This window comes from Gobio gobio (assembly GCF_949357685.1).
Source record: "Gobio gobio genome assembly, chromosome: 24".
Classification (NCBI taxonomy): Eukaryota; Metazoa; Chordata; class Actinopteri; order Cypriniformes; family Gobionidae; genus Gobio; species Gobio gobio.
This window is the reverse complement of record NC_137120.1, coordinates 7,529,984-7,543,318: the sequence shown is the minus strand read 5'-3', so window position 1 is coordinate 7,543,318 and position 13,335 is coordinate 7,529,984.

Below are 13,335 nucleotides of genomic sequence, written 5' to 3'. Positions count from 1 at the left end.
TCTTTTTATTTTCCCCCTTTATTTTCAGCACATATTGTAAGCTTTTGCTACTCAAGATTAATGTCAGGCCATTTTTTCCCCCCAATTTACAATGGGAAATGCAAACATTATAGTGCTTTTTACAACTAAATGTGGTAATATGGTATCAGACTGAAAGATTGTGAACCGTCTTACATAGAAGAGGTCAAAATATTGATACCATGGTAATTTTTTTAATGCTTTTTAATGCTAATTTACTTTTAAAAAAGTGGTGTGGGCCTACTTAATATCCTTAGTTTTTAATTTTCAACACACTTAGATGGAGGTAAACGGCTCCAGTGACTCAATAAGTGACAATAAAACACCAACATTTTCCTATTTACATGTTGTGATGAGTATAGTTACATCGTGTACTAAGACCGACGGAAAATGAAAAGTTGTGATTTTCTAGACCGATATGGCTAGGAACCATTCTCTCATTCCTGCGTAGTAATAAAGGAACTTTGCTGCCATATGCGGCGCAAGGATATTACACAGCGCTGAAAATAGTCCCCAGCGCACTCTCTGTGTAAGCAGGTTGTCACGTTGGCTATGGTGATAGAATTTAGCCTATTTTCAGGTATTCCATCGGTCTTACACGATGTAACTACACATCACAACATGTAAATAGGAAAATGTTGGTGTTATTTTGTCACTTATTGAGCAGTAGGCTAGCTGGAGCTGTTTACCTCCAGTGTTTGTGCTAAGCTAGGCTAGCGGTGGGTGTGTCAGACAGAGTTATGGCACAGAGATGAGAATGGTATGGACTTATCTAACTCTGGGGGATACGGTGAATAAGTCCCAAAAAGTCGACGTGTTCCTTTAACAATCGCTCCAGCGGTTCCTCAGCTCCACAACACTCGGCCCTGCTCTGCTTCATACTACAGTAACGTTAATAATCACATCCATGAACATGATTTCTGTCCGAGTCCTATCCCGATTCTTTTCCACCGGCTGTGAGGTCAAGACCACATGTCCCAAGATTCTGCGTTCAAACTTAGTGTCATCAAACTACGCCTTTGTTTTGAACAGGCGACCTCTAGTGGACGGAAAAGTTACATTGTGCACCTTTAAGATCATTTCGGTCCAAAAGTCGTCAAAATATATTATTATTCAGTTGGTAACAAGAATAATAAAACAAGGAGGCCAGGTTAAGTTCTTGTGTGTACCAGCGCACGTGGGAGTAAAGGGAAATGAGAGAGTCAATGAGGTGGCAAAAAAAGTAATTAATGAAAACTAAAGTAGAGATGAAATGTATTATTTGGGAATAATTAAACAAATGTGGCAAGATAGGTGGGATGAAGAGGAGAAGGGGAGACATTTACATTACATCCAAAAGAATATTAATGTAAACAGAGTAAGTAGTGGAGACAGAAGAGAGGAAGTAGTATTGACGAGGTTAAGGTTAGGACATGGTATAATATATAATGTTAGATTGTAAACCTGATATCTGATTCACACTCCGGAGTAGAAGGTGGCGGTATATGCACCAAAAGCTAACCGCCGTTAAAAGAGAAGAAGAAGATCCTAGCGGATAAACTCTGCTATAGTGCTAGCACTTGTGTTGTGTCTCGCTATCGACAGAGAGGATAATTTAGCCTGTCTCTCACACTTGATTCCGAAAACGTTTACTGAGAGGTTGTAATATATTGTAGTGTCATATTTGATCAATTGTATGTGTCTAAAAGCGAATGTTTATCGTGTGTTTACATCTGACTGCGTGCCGCCATGTTCGCATGACGTCACACGCATCAGCATTTCGGCAACGTCAAAGTTATAAACTTCCGTATGAGTTGTAAATCCGATGTAAGTGGCGTTATATTGCACTTTTCTTAACAGAAGTTGGAAATGATCACTTTGTGAGGCGGCAAATTAACATTAAACCTAAAAAATAATATTGCACAGTTATATTTGCAAGTACAAAGTGATAACATTAACATTTTTCACCTGTTGGACGATAAACAGATGAAAAATTCCCACAGACTTTGATGGAATGAGTGACCCGAGCAATATTGACGATTGGCTCTTTAGACTAGTAAACAACCACCTATAGCAACCACACAGAACACCCTAGCAACCGCAGTTAGCCACTGAAACCTCAGACCACCTTGACAGGTTACAGTTTGAGAACTGGAGCAGGTGCAGATCTTCATCGTCTGTCTGTCTGGCGCCATCAGGATTCCTTAAGGTGAGATTTCTTTGATATACGCTTTTTTTTCTGACACATTTTGTTTAACTTCATTTTCCCGTGCCTGTTCTGCTTGCACATGTTGTTTTGAATTGCTGATTGAATTACACTTGATTTTAATTGTGCATTTTCTTGTATCCTTTGGCGTTGTGAAGTGCCGAATTTGCATAAATAATTTGTAACGGTTCATTATGTAGATAGCAATAAATTAGGTGTATTTATCAAAGAGGCTCTGTCTATTAAATCTTCAACTGCTTTAAACTATACCGCGAATCACACATATGGTCTGTCACCATTTTGCTATTAAATATTTAGTCCTAAATGTAGGCCTAAAGGGTTATTTCTTATTCCGACAGGATTATAATGTGTCCGGTATTTTCTGTCGGCTGTTTAGAATGAAAACAAATCGGATTTGTGAATGAATCACTCTCTTGAGTCGGTTCTTTTCAATGAATTGGCCAAACGGGTTGGTTAGCATAATTGTTTGAATCGATTCGCGATTCAGTCTGAATGATTCATTAAAGGGATAGTTCACCCAGACATGAGAATTAATGTATGAACATGTATGAATTTCTTTAAACTTCTGCTGAGCACAAAATAAGATATTTTGAATTATGTTTGCATGGTATAAAAATACTATGGAAGTCAATGGGGACCATCAACTGAATATGTACAAAAACAAAACATCAATACACGAAAATATTTAAAGTATATAAATATATATGTGACCTCAAGGCAACATTGTACCACAATGGTGTAGAAAAAAGGAAATGTTCTCAATTTATAACACATTTATCCAGTTTTTAATGTATTACAAATTTCATATTTAATAAAAAGTCACATTTCATATTCAGCTGTTGCTCTCAGGCAACATTGTACCATCGTGGAACACAACTATTACCAAACCATCATATCAAGTTATCATATCCATCTTCATCCTCACTCTCTCCCAGCCGGATTGTCACTATGACCTCATCTTCCTCATCACATGACACCTTATCCTCATCCTCACCCTCATCAGTTGTGTTTTATACCTTTTTTAAGTGCCATAGAAAATGTGCAGATCATAATATGTGCAGTTATAGTATGTGAATTACTACTCTTATAAGTGCATTACAAAATCATGCAAAAATGCAAATATATTTAGAGAATTCTAACTCTTTTCTTTAAAATACTATATTTGTATCCAACCTAGTGTGTCTGGTATGGCCTTATGCAATTCCACAATGTTACCTTGAGGCAACACACAGTTTTTTGTTATTTACTCTAAAACATTTGATGAATGTAGTTCTTGAAATTACTTCTTTACTTACCAGTGAAGGTGACTCATATCTTTGTGGGTGATTAATTGAACAGAATTTCTTTTAATTGGAGAAAATATGGAACCATGTGACCTGTGCACATGTACTGAAACAGGACACAAAATGGACCCCTTTGGGTCATGTGACCATTTTTTTGCACTTTCATTGATTAGTATTTGAGTTCTTCTTCCCTGAGATAGGTTTGACCAATAAATTGGAGTTACATTTTGTTAAAAATAAACTAAAATAGACTATGTTGCCTGGAGGCAACACCGTACCATAGAGGGATAACAGTAGGGCTATTCTTGTTCTGAACACTAGAGGGCGCAGTGTAACAGTGAAAGAACGGTATCATCATAACACGGGGTCAGAGTTTAGCAGGTTAGCATAGCCTTGTTAGCCCCTACAGATACTGTAATTACACCAAACCTTTTCAGGCAAAAATCATATATTTCCATTGATAGCTATTTAAAAGTATTTGGAGGCTCTAAAGAGTGTAAAAGTTTTGTGTTTTTCACTGTCTGCTGAAGGAAGTTTTAATCTAGAGCGATCAGTCACATGACTATCACTCAAGTGGTTGGTGGCTGTCATGCTGCACTGCTAGTGGTTGAAAAATGTTTGTTACTGGAAAAGTGGCTGTTTAAAACCGTTATGCTAATGAAAATGTTATCAGCTTTAGTAAGAAACTCTCCAAAATGGATGAAAACAAGACATCATGCATACATATGCATCATAAACACAAAATATTGCAACTGGCAGTAAATAAGGCATTGCATTTATTTAAAAAAACGATTCACTTGTTTGTCTTTGACACTGACAGACCAACATGATGTGTTCTTAGCAACAAAGATAGACAGACTTGGGCGTGATGATAAGAAGAGTGGAAACTTCTCAGAAATAATGAAGTGTTGCTGAAGTTGCAAATACCAGCTGAAACTAACACTTCTTATCTGCAGGGTCACAGCATGAGAGAGTATTATTCTTATATTTCACATACACAATCATATATGATGCATTTTAATATTTCACATTCACACAGTAAGATCTCACAGAGTTTATTCTTGTCAAATTCTGTAAAATTCCATTTTGCAGTAAAACATTGTTTTGCATAAAGAGGAAGTTAACGGTGGTCAACCCATATTTGCAAATATGTTAACAGTTGTAGGACTCCCTTTCTTCGTCATAAACGTTGCAATGGCTATAGATTTTTGCGTTTGCTTAATGCAAAACTCGGGTTCTGCTTTGTTTTTGCATGATTTTCCAGCGCTTTTTTTCCTTCATAGCCTATTTAACTGAAATTTTGGCAGGACACAAAACGCAGGTAGCGGAGAATGGGTCTCCTTGGGGGAGGGCCTTACCCATTCAGAAAAGTTCTCTCTTTTCGCCCAGTCTCAGTTGTAGGTTGTAAATCGTTTTATCTTTGACACTGGCGGTGGCTCATCCGATTTTGTTGCGTTATCCTCCTAGTCCGTCTCTCCCCCCATTTCACAAAACTGAGTTAATATAAAGTTTTAAAAAAAGCTAGCTAGCAACTGAACACACTGTTTTATCCCGCATGTGCGTGGATGGATGCGTGCGTGCGACCGACCGACAGCACACAGGATTGGATACATAACCATGAAGAAAACACAGTAACAATAAGGAAACGGTTTAATTTGAAGCCAGGAAATTCTACTTTAGAAGTAAATTTTCACAAAAAAAACGGGACAATTTGTGTCCCGGGAAAGAATATAGGCCTATATTTTCCGGGACAGACGCTCAAAAAAGAGAATAATCCTGTGAAAACCGGGACGGGTGGCAACGCTATGCTCAACTCAGTCCTGAACACGGTGTCCAATCAAGTTTTAATCTAGAGCGACCAGTCACATGACTATCACTCAAGTGGTTGACATCTGTCATGCTACACTGCTAGTGGTTGAAAAAAGTTTGTTACTGGAAAAGTCGATGTTTAAAACAATTATGCTAATAAAAATGTTACCACTTTCAGTAAGACACTCCCCAAATGTATGAAAACAAGACATAATACATACTCATGCACCATAAACACAAAACTGGCAGTAAATAAGGCATTGCATTTATTTAAAAAAATGATTCACTTGTTTGTCTTTGACTCTGACAGACCAACATGATGTGTCCTTAGCAACAAAGATAGACAGACTTGGGCGTGATGATAAGAAGAGTGGAAACTTCTCAGAAATAATGAAGTGTTGCTGGAGCTGCAAGTAACAGCTGAAACTAACACTTCTTATCTGCAGGGTCACAGCATGAGAGTATAAGAGTATAAGGTCATGGACATACAGAGAGAAGCACATGCCACTGAATATTATTCTTATATTTCACATACACAATCATATATGATGCATTTTATTATTTCACATTTACACAGTGAGATCTCACAGAGAGTTTATTTTAGTCAAATTCTGTAAAATTCCGTTTTGCAGTAAAATATTGTTTTACATAAAGAGGAAGTTAAATTGTGGAAGTTCTTCAACCCACAAGATTGACAGAAACACCCTCGCGCTGTCCACAGTTCAACACTGATACACTAAACTTTTAACATTTTAGGATTCAACATTTGACCTTTACTCGCGTTGACTAGCTGCTCAACTCAGTCCTGTCAAGTGTAATTTAAAAAGCTTTCTATTTAATGTAGACCTATTTTTATTGGATGTTGGAAGTAATCTTGGAAAGGGGAATTCCTGGTTAATAACCCCCCCTCCCCTCCTTATTTCAAGCTTACTACTCAAGATTCATGCAGGCCATTGCAAACAGGGGCATTTCCCTTAAAGTGGCAATGATGTGATATCAGACAGAAAGATTCTGAAGCGTCTTACATAGAACAGGCCATATTAAAACTATGGATACCATGGCCAATCAATTATGTTTTTTGAATGCTAATTGACTTTTTAAGAAGAGTACTTTAATATCCTTAATATGACGAAATAGCATTATTGCCCATTTAAATAGCACATTACAGGCGTCGTTTATTCTGTGAGAATGATTCTTCCTTCTTTATGTTATAATTTCTGAGGGTGTTCACATCTGCTGTCTTTGGGTTCCAGCTTTGGCCTTAAGTTGATATTTCCACCTTCCGACCAAAAAGGCGATCATTTCCCGATTACGTAAAGAAAAAACATTACAGCTTTGCAGTTGTTCGTTGTCAAACACAAAGGTCTCCTAGTATGGAAGTAAAATAATGCCAAATGTTTTTGAAACAAAAAAGCTTGTTGAATTGCTCTACTATACTTATAAGTAGGGATGGGCGATATCTTATCGTTTGCGATATACCGGTAAAAATTCTCCCCACGATAAGAATTTGTCTTCCCGCGATAATAACGATAAAGCCTAGTTGATAGCGCGACCCATCCGCACCGTGCCACCGCTGGCCGTCTCTTGATGCTTAAAGCGTTTATTTTATGATGGCCGCGGTGGCTGCGTTCGTAAATTTGTATAGCTGAACGGGGGTTGGAGAGAGAATTGTCTCGTGGTGCCCCCCGCAGCACTCGGCCCCCTAAGCGCCGCGCAATGGGAGCGGCGGCACTGAATCCGCATCTCACGTGCAGAGCGAAAACAACTATGGCGGAAGCTGCGGAAGAGTTCATAGCTAAACGAGGGGCTACCTGAGGGCAATCTGAACCTGTACATACAGATGTATTTTCACTCGCTGAGCACTTGGACTGAGCGCTTAAGATATTCGCTCTTTCTCAATCGATCGGTAAAGCAAACTATTTCTGTTCATCTCAATGAACGCGCAGTGCATTTGACGCACATTAAACACTAGTGTGAGGCGCGCGACTGAGAGCGCTCCGTGTTCTCTTTCAAACATAGCTCGGTATCTCACATATGGGGAACGCCCCCAGGCGTGATAGACTATGGAAGCACCAATTACACCACGTCTGTCCGAAGGATGGACCAATCACAGCTCATACAAGGAGCCCACCCTCTCCCTATATATATTGCTGTGATCCCCGAAAACGGCATTCTTGTTCTCTTCCCCGTGAAGACTTTCCTTTAGCACCTGTCCTGCTTCAGTTCACAAACGTACCGTCAAGGTAGACGTTGCCGAACGCAGTGCAGACTAAATCTGTTGTGGATTTCTACTCGTTACTGAGTCATTTTCTTATTGTAGCTAACGCGTTAAGGCGAGCTAAACTTCATTTACTCACCATGTCGAAGGTGTCCAAGACCGCAGCGGAGAAAGAGGCCTCTTCGCGCTCGTGTCCGGCAGCATGCGGTTTCATGATCTCAGGCAGGGATTCGCATCTGATGTGCATCGCATGCATGGGTGTCAAGCACGCTCAGGCTGCACTGGCGGATGCGGAGAGTTGCGCGCACTGTCGTGTAATGCCGGCCAGGGTCTTAGAAAGAATGTGATGAGCCGGATGATGAGGAAGATGATGCAATCCTGTCTGCGGCGCAAGCGTCCAGGCCAGTGAGCGCGCTAAGCGGCGACATGGCATCAACGGTCGTAGACTGCGACCTAGTGGAAGTTTGCAAACGTGCAGCGACCAAGCTTGGCATCGACTGGCCCGTAACTCCTGGGGATCCAGGAGTTAAACGGGATATCTATGACGGGAAAAGGCTCCCTGCTCGCCTTCCACCGGCGAAACAACTTCTTCCCGCGTTGCCAGCGTGTGTAGCGGAGATGAAGCGATCGTGGGACAAGCCCTTTTCTCACCGGGTGCCCGTCAAGGGTTACTCGTCACTCGATGTGAGTGAAATGGAAGGGCTAGGGCTTTCTAACCCCCCCACGGTCGAGCAGTCAGTGGCCCACCACCTGCATCCAAACAGGCGGACCACTCTCTCATCTGCCAGTCCCTCCCTCCCGGGAAAAATGGAACGCTTCACCGCTTCCATGTACCAAAAAATATATAAATCCTCTGGACTGGCAGTGCGGGCACTTAATGTCACTTCATTGTTGACAGCCTATCAAGCCGAGTTGTTGGAGGAGCTGGGCACTCAGCTGGACGCCGGAAATCCAAACCCGGCTGTCTGGGAGGAGATCTGCAACATAACGGATCTCAATTTGCGCACCTCACGTGGCGCGGTGCAAAGCTGCGGCCTTACTATGGCTCTTGCCGTCGCAGGCGAGAGATCGCTATGGCTAAATCTCTCGAGCATCGGAGACCAAGAGAAGTTAGATTTTCTCAATGCTCCAATGGATGCTAGTGGGCTGTTTGGCACGGCCGTTGCAGCGATGAGACAGCGGTGCGACCTTCAGAAGAAGGAGGGTGAGGCGTTCGACATATGCCTGCCACGCAAGAGAGCACCGCGTCCTCCTGTTCCCCCGCGTCCTGTTCCTCCGGCGCAGAACAGGGGGTTTTTGAATGCATCCAGGCCCGCGAAACCCCAGAGCACGGAGCAGGCGGCTCGTCCCCCCGCTGCTTCAAACGCTAAACCGTGGGCAAAGCAGTCATTCGCGGCGACAGCCGTAAAGTCAAAGTCTGCTATCCCGTCCTACAAAAAGAGGAGGGATACCTAGGACGCAATTTCTGCATGGGAGGGACGGACAGCACCTAGGGTTCTCTGTGATGTCCCCTCCCGAGTCCGCCATATCTGTTCCCCCACCCGCGAAGAAGCGGAGGATGTGGAGTTTGGACGAGAAAATGGTTCCAAGTTGTGGTCAGGCCAGTTCAGCTTCCCCTCGACACACAAGGTTCCGTCGAGTGCAAAACACTCAACCACCAGTAGGTGGTCTGTTGGGTACAAGCACAAGTTCTCAAGTGCATTGTCACAAAGCACTTCAGCCCCTGGGTTTAAAAATAATAAAAAATTCTCTGTCGCATCCAGGCTCACTGCCGAGGGCGCAGAAAAACAAAAACAAAATAACAGCAATGAACCCAGAAATAAAGCGGTCTCTGAGCTTCACAGAGCCCGGCCGTTTTTCTCTCGGTCCACTAGATGGCGCCTTAACCCCATCTATGGATTCGGTTCAGCTGAACCCGTTGGCTCTTTGCCAAGAGGCTTGGAGACAGTGTTCTGCGCACCCGTGGGTCCTCACGACGGTAACCAAAGGTTACAGGCTTCAGTTTGCTGTAAAACCACCCCCGTTCAACGGGGTCATAGCATCTGTAGCAAATGGGGATTCAGCGCGTGTGTTGGAAGAGGAAATATCCTCCCTCTTAGAGAAAAGAGCTATAAGACGGGTTCCAGAGGGGGAAACTCAAAAAGGCTTTTACTCCCGTTATTTTCTAATTCCAAAGAAAGACGGGGGTTTGCGCCCGATAATGGACCTACGTGTTCTAAACAAACACTTGAGGAAGTACAAATTCAGGATGCTCACTGTCACAACTCTCATGCGCGCTATCCGCAGGGACGATTGGTTAACCGGTAGATCTCAAGGATGCTTACTTTCATATAAGCATCTATCCTGCGCACAGGAAATATCTCAGGTTTTCCTTTCGGAGCGAAGCGTACGAATTTGTTACCCTTCCATTTGGGTTAAGTCTTGCCCCACGAGTGTTCAGCAGGTGCATAGAGACAGCGTTATCACCGTTGAGACACAAGGGGCTCAGAATATCGGCTTATCTGGACGATTATCTGATATGCGCTCACTCGCGGGAGCGCGCGGAGCGGGACACAGAGATGCTCACATCTCATCTATCGAATCTGGGATTCAGAATCAACGAGGCCAAAAGCCAGCTGATTCCATCCCAGGAGATAGAATACTTGGGCTTACGAATAGACTCTGTGGCTTACCGCGCCATGCTCTCGGAAAGGAGGATCATGACGTTTTATCAGTGCCTTGCCCAGTTTCGCAAGGGAAACCTGGTATCGTTCAGGACCTGTCTCCGCCTTTTGGGCATGATGGCTTCGTCGCTATCCTTGGTCCCGCTAGGCTTGTTAAAAATGAGAGACTTCCAGCGATGGGTGGCAGCGAAGCGTTTGTGTCCTCATCGGCACCTTGCGCGCCGAGTGGGAATACACTTGGATTGCGTGATGGCTCTTCATCAGTGGAGAGATCCCTGTTTATTCCAGACAGGGGTTTCCTTGGGGAGCGTGTTGCTGAGAAAAGTAGTGACAACGGATGCATCCCTGTTGGGCTGGGGAGCTGTTTTCCAGGGCAGGTCGGTAAACGGCCGCTGGACGCCCCAGCTTCGCAAGCTTCACATAAATATGTTGGAGTTGATGGCAGTCTTTCTGGCCCTGAAACATTTTCTCCCATTCTTGGAAGGGTTTCATGTTCTGGTCAGGACAGACAACACGACGGTGGTGGCCTATATCAATCGCCAAGGGGGAACGCGTTCGTTGCAATTGCACAATCTAGCGCGCAAATTGATTGTCTGGGGCGCGGCGCACTTAAGCTCGCTGCGCGCCACGCACGTACCAGGAGTCCTGAATGTGGGGGCGGATCTGCTTTCAAGGGGAAACCCGCTGTACGGAGAATGGGTGCTTCACCCGCAGGTGATGGATCAGATCTGGGAGATGTACGGCAAGGCCGCCGTAGATCTCTTCGCCTCGCAGGCAAACACAAAGTGTCCGCTGTATTTCTCTCTCAGGGACGAAAATGCGCCTTTGGGTGTGGATGCGCTGGCACACCCATGGCCGAACGTGTTGCTATACACCTTCCCACCGCTGAGTCTGATTTCTCCCACCCTAGAAAGAGTAAGAGAAAACGGATTATCTCTCCTTTTGATAGCGCCCCGTTGGTCGGGGAGGCTGTGGCTGGCAGAGATTGTCCAGCTCCTCCAGGGCGAGCCTTGGCCGCTCCCGCTGCGCCGGGACCTGCTGTCACAGGCGGGGGGGCAGATATTTCACCCTTACCCAGAACGAGTCAATCTTTGGCCCGTGAAGGGTTAAATTTAAACGCACTCAGGCTTCCGCAGGAGGTTATAAACACTATCCAGAGCGCGAGAGCTCCATCAACGCGCTCACTGTACGACCTTAAATGGCGTGTGTTCGAGGAATGGTGTACGCGCAAAGGAGTTATTCCTTTTCAGTGCGCGGTGAGTGATGTGCTTTGCTTTTTACAAAATGTAATGAACAATGGGAGAGCGTTTTCTACAATTAAAGTTTACCTGGCAGCTATTTCAGCTTGTCATGTAGGCTTCGATGGAGCTTCAGTGGGACGGCACCCTCTAATATGCCGTTTTATGAAGGGAGTGAAGCGTCTGAGACCAGTATCTAAACGCCTGGTCCCGTCATGGGATTTGTCCATGGTTCTGAATGCTTTAACTCTGGCTCCATTTGAACCTCTGGAGAGTGTGGATATTAAGCTCCTATCTCTAAAAACAATTTTACTACTTGCTTTAGTCTCAGCTAAACGAGTGGGGGAATTGCATGCCTTGTCAGTTCATCGAACATGTTTGAATTTTAGTCCGGATGACAGCAAGGTTACGCTGCTGCCTAACCCGGCCTTCGTTCCCAAAGTCAGCGATTCAGCTTATAACTGCTCTGCTTTGGAGTTACGTGCCTTTTACCCCCCTCCTTTTTCTTCGGAGAACGAGCGGAAATTGCACACCTTGTGTCCTGTACGAGCATTACGCTATTATGTTGACAGGACACGATCGTTCAGGAAGAATGATCAGTTATTCGTTTCATGGGCCACTCAATGTAAGGGTAAACCGATCTCCTCACAGCGCCTTTCCCACTGGATGGTGGAGGCGATTGAATTGGCCTATACGTCTATGGGCTATAATTCCTCAGCGGGCTTAAAGGCTCATTCTACAAGAGGTATGGCTACTTCTTGGGCTTTGTTCAAGGGGATTTCGGTAGGAGATATTTGTGCAGCGGCAAGCTGGGCTTCCCCTCATACATTTATCAGATTTTACCGTCTGGATGTCACTGCGCCTTCAATGGCTCATGCAGTTCTTAATGTGGCTCATTGAAGAATTGAAAGGTTATCTTTCGTTCTTGCCGGGTCTGTTCGGCGGCTTCGGAAAGCATGCGTTTCGGGAGTTGGCTATATCATTCCCATATGTGAGATACCGAGCTATGTTTGAAAGAGAACGTTAGGTTACTTACGTAACCCCGGTTCTCTGAGAACAGAGCGAGGTATCTCACCAAGCTTCCCTACTCGCATTACACGGGGGAAGAGCATGTTTAGAATGCCGTTTTCGGGGATCACAGCAATATATATAGGGAGAGGGTGGGCTCCTTGTATGAGCTGTGATTGGTCCATCCTTCGGACAGACATGGTGTAATTGGTGCTTCCATAGTCTATCACGCCTGGGGGCGTTCCCCATATGTGAGATACCTCGCTCTGTTCTCAGAGAACCAGGGTTACGTAAGTAACCTAACGTTTCACACACACTCAAAGAGAGCGAGAGAGTCTTATACCACACAGAATTGACGTGCTACATGTAAACAATATCCTTTGTTGTATTTTCCTGTAAAATAATTATTCAGCCTTTCATGAACAGGAAGAAACGAATGCACAAACGGGAATCAATAAATAGAAAAAACACTATGGAAGTCACTATGGGGTCCATCAACATATCTTCCTTTCTGTTCAACAGAAGACAGAAACTCAAACAGGGACAACTTAGGGCTGAATAAATTAGGACAGAAATGTCATTTTTAGTTGAACTATCCCTTTAAGGTCTGATGCCATGAATTGTTTGGATCAACTTTTCACTAAAGGTTTTATTAAGCTGAACTTATTTGTGAACGACGCTTTACTGCAGATAAAACCATGTTTAGATCTGAACATGTAAAAAACAGTACAAATATGTAAAGTATCTGTGACTATTTTTGCAAGTTTTTTATTAATTTTCCTAAAGTTAGATTGAAACTCTCATTGACGAGCTATTCTTATAGAGGTCAATTCTTGTTCTGAACACTAGAGGGCGCAGTGTAACAGTGAAAGAACGGTATCATAATAACACG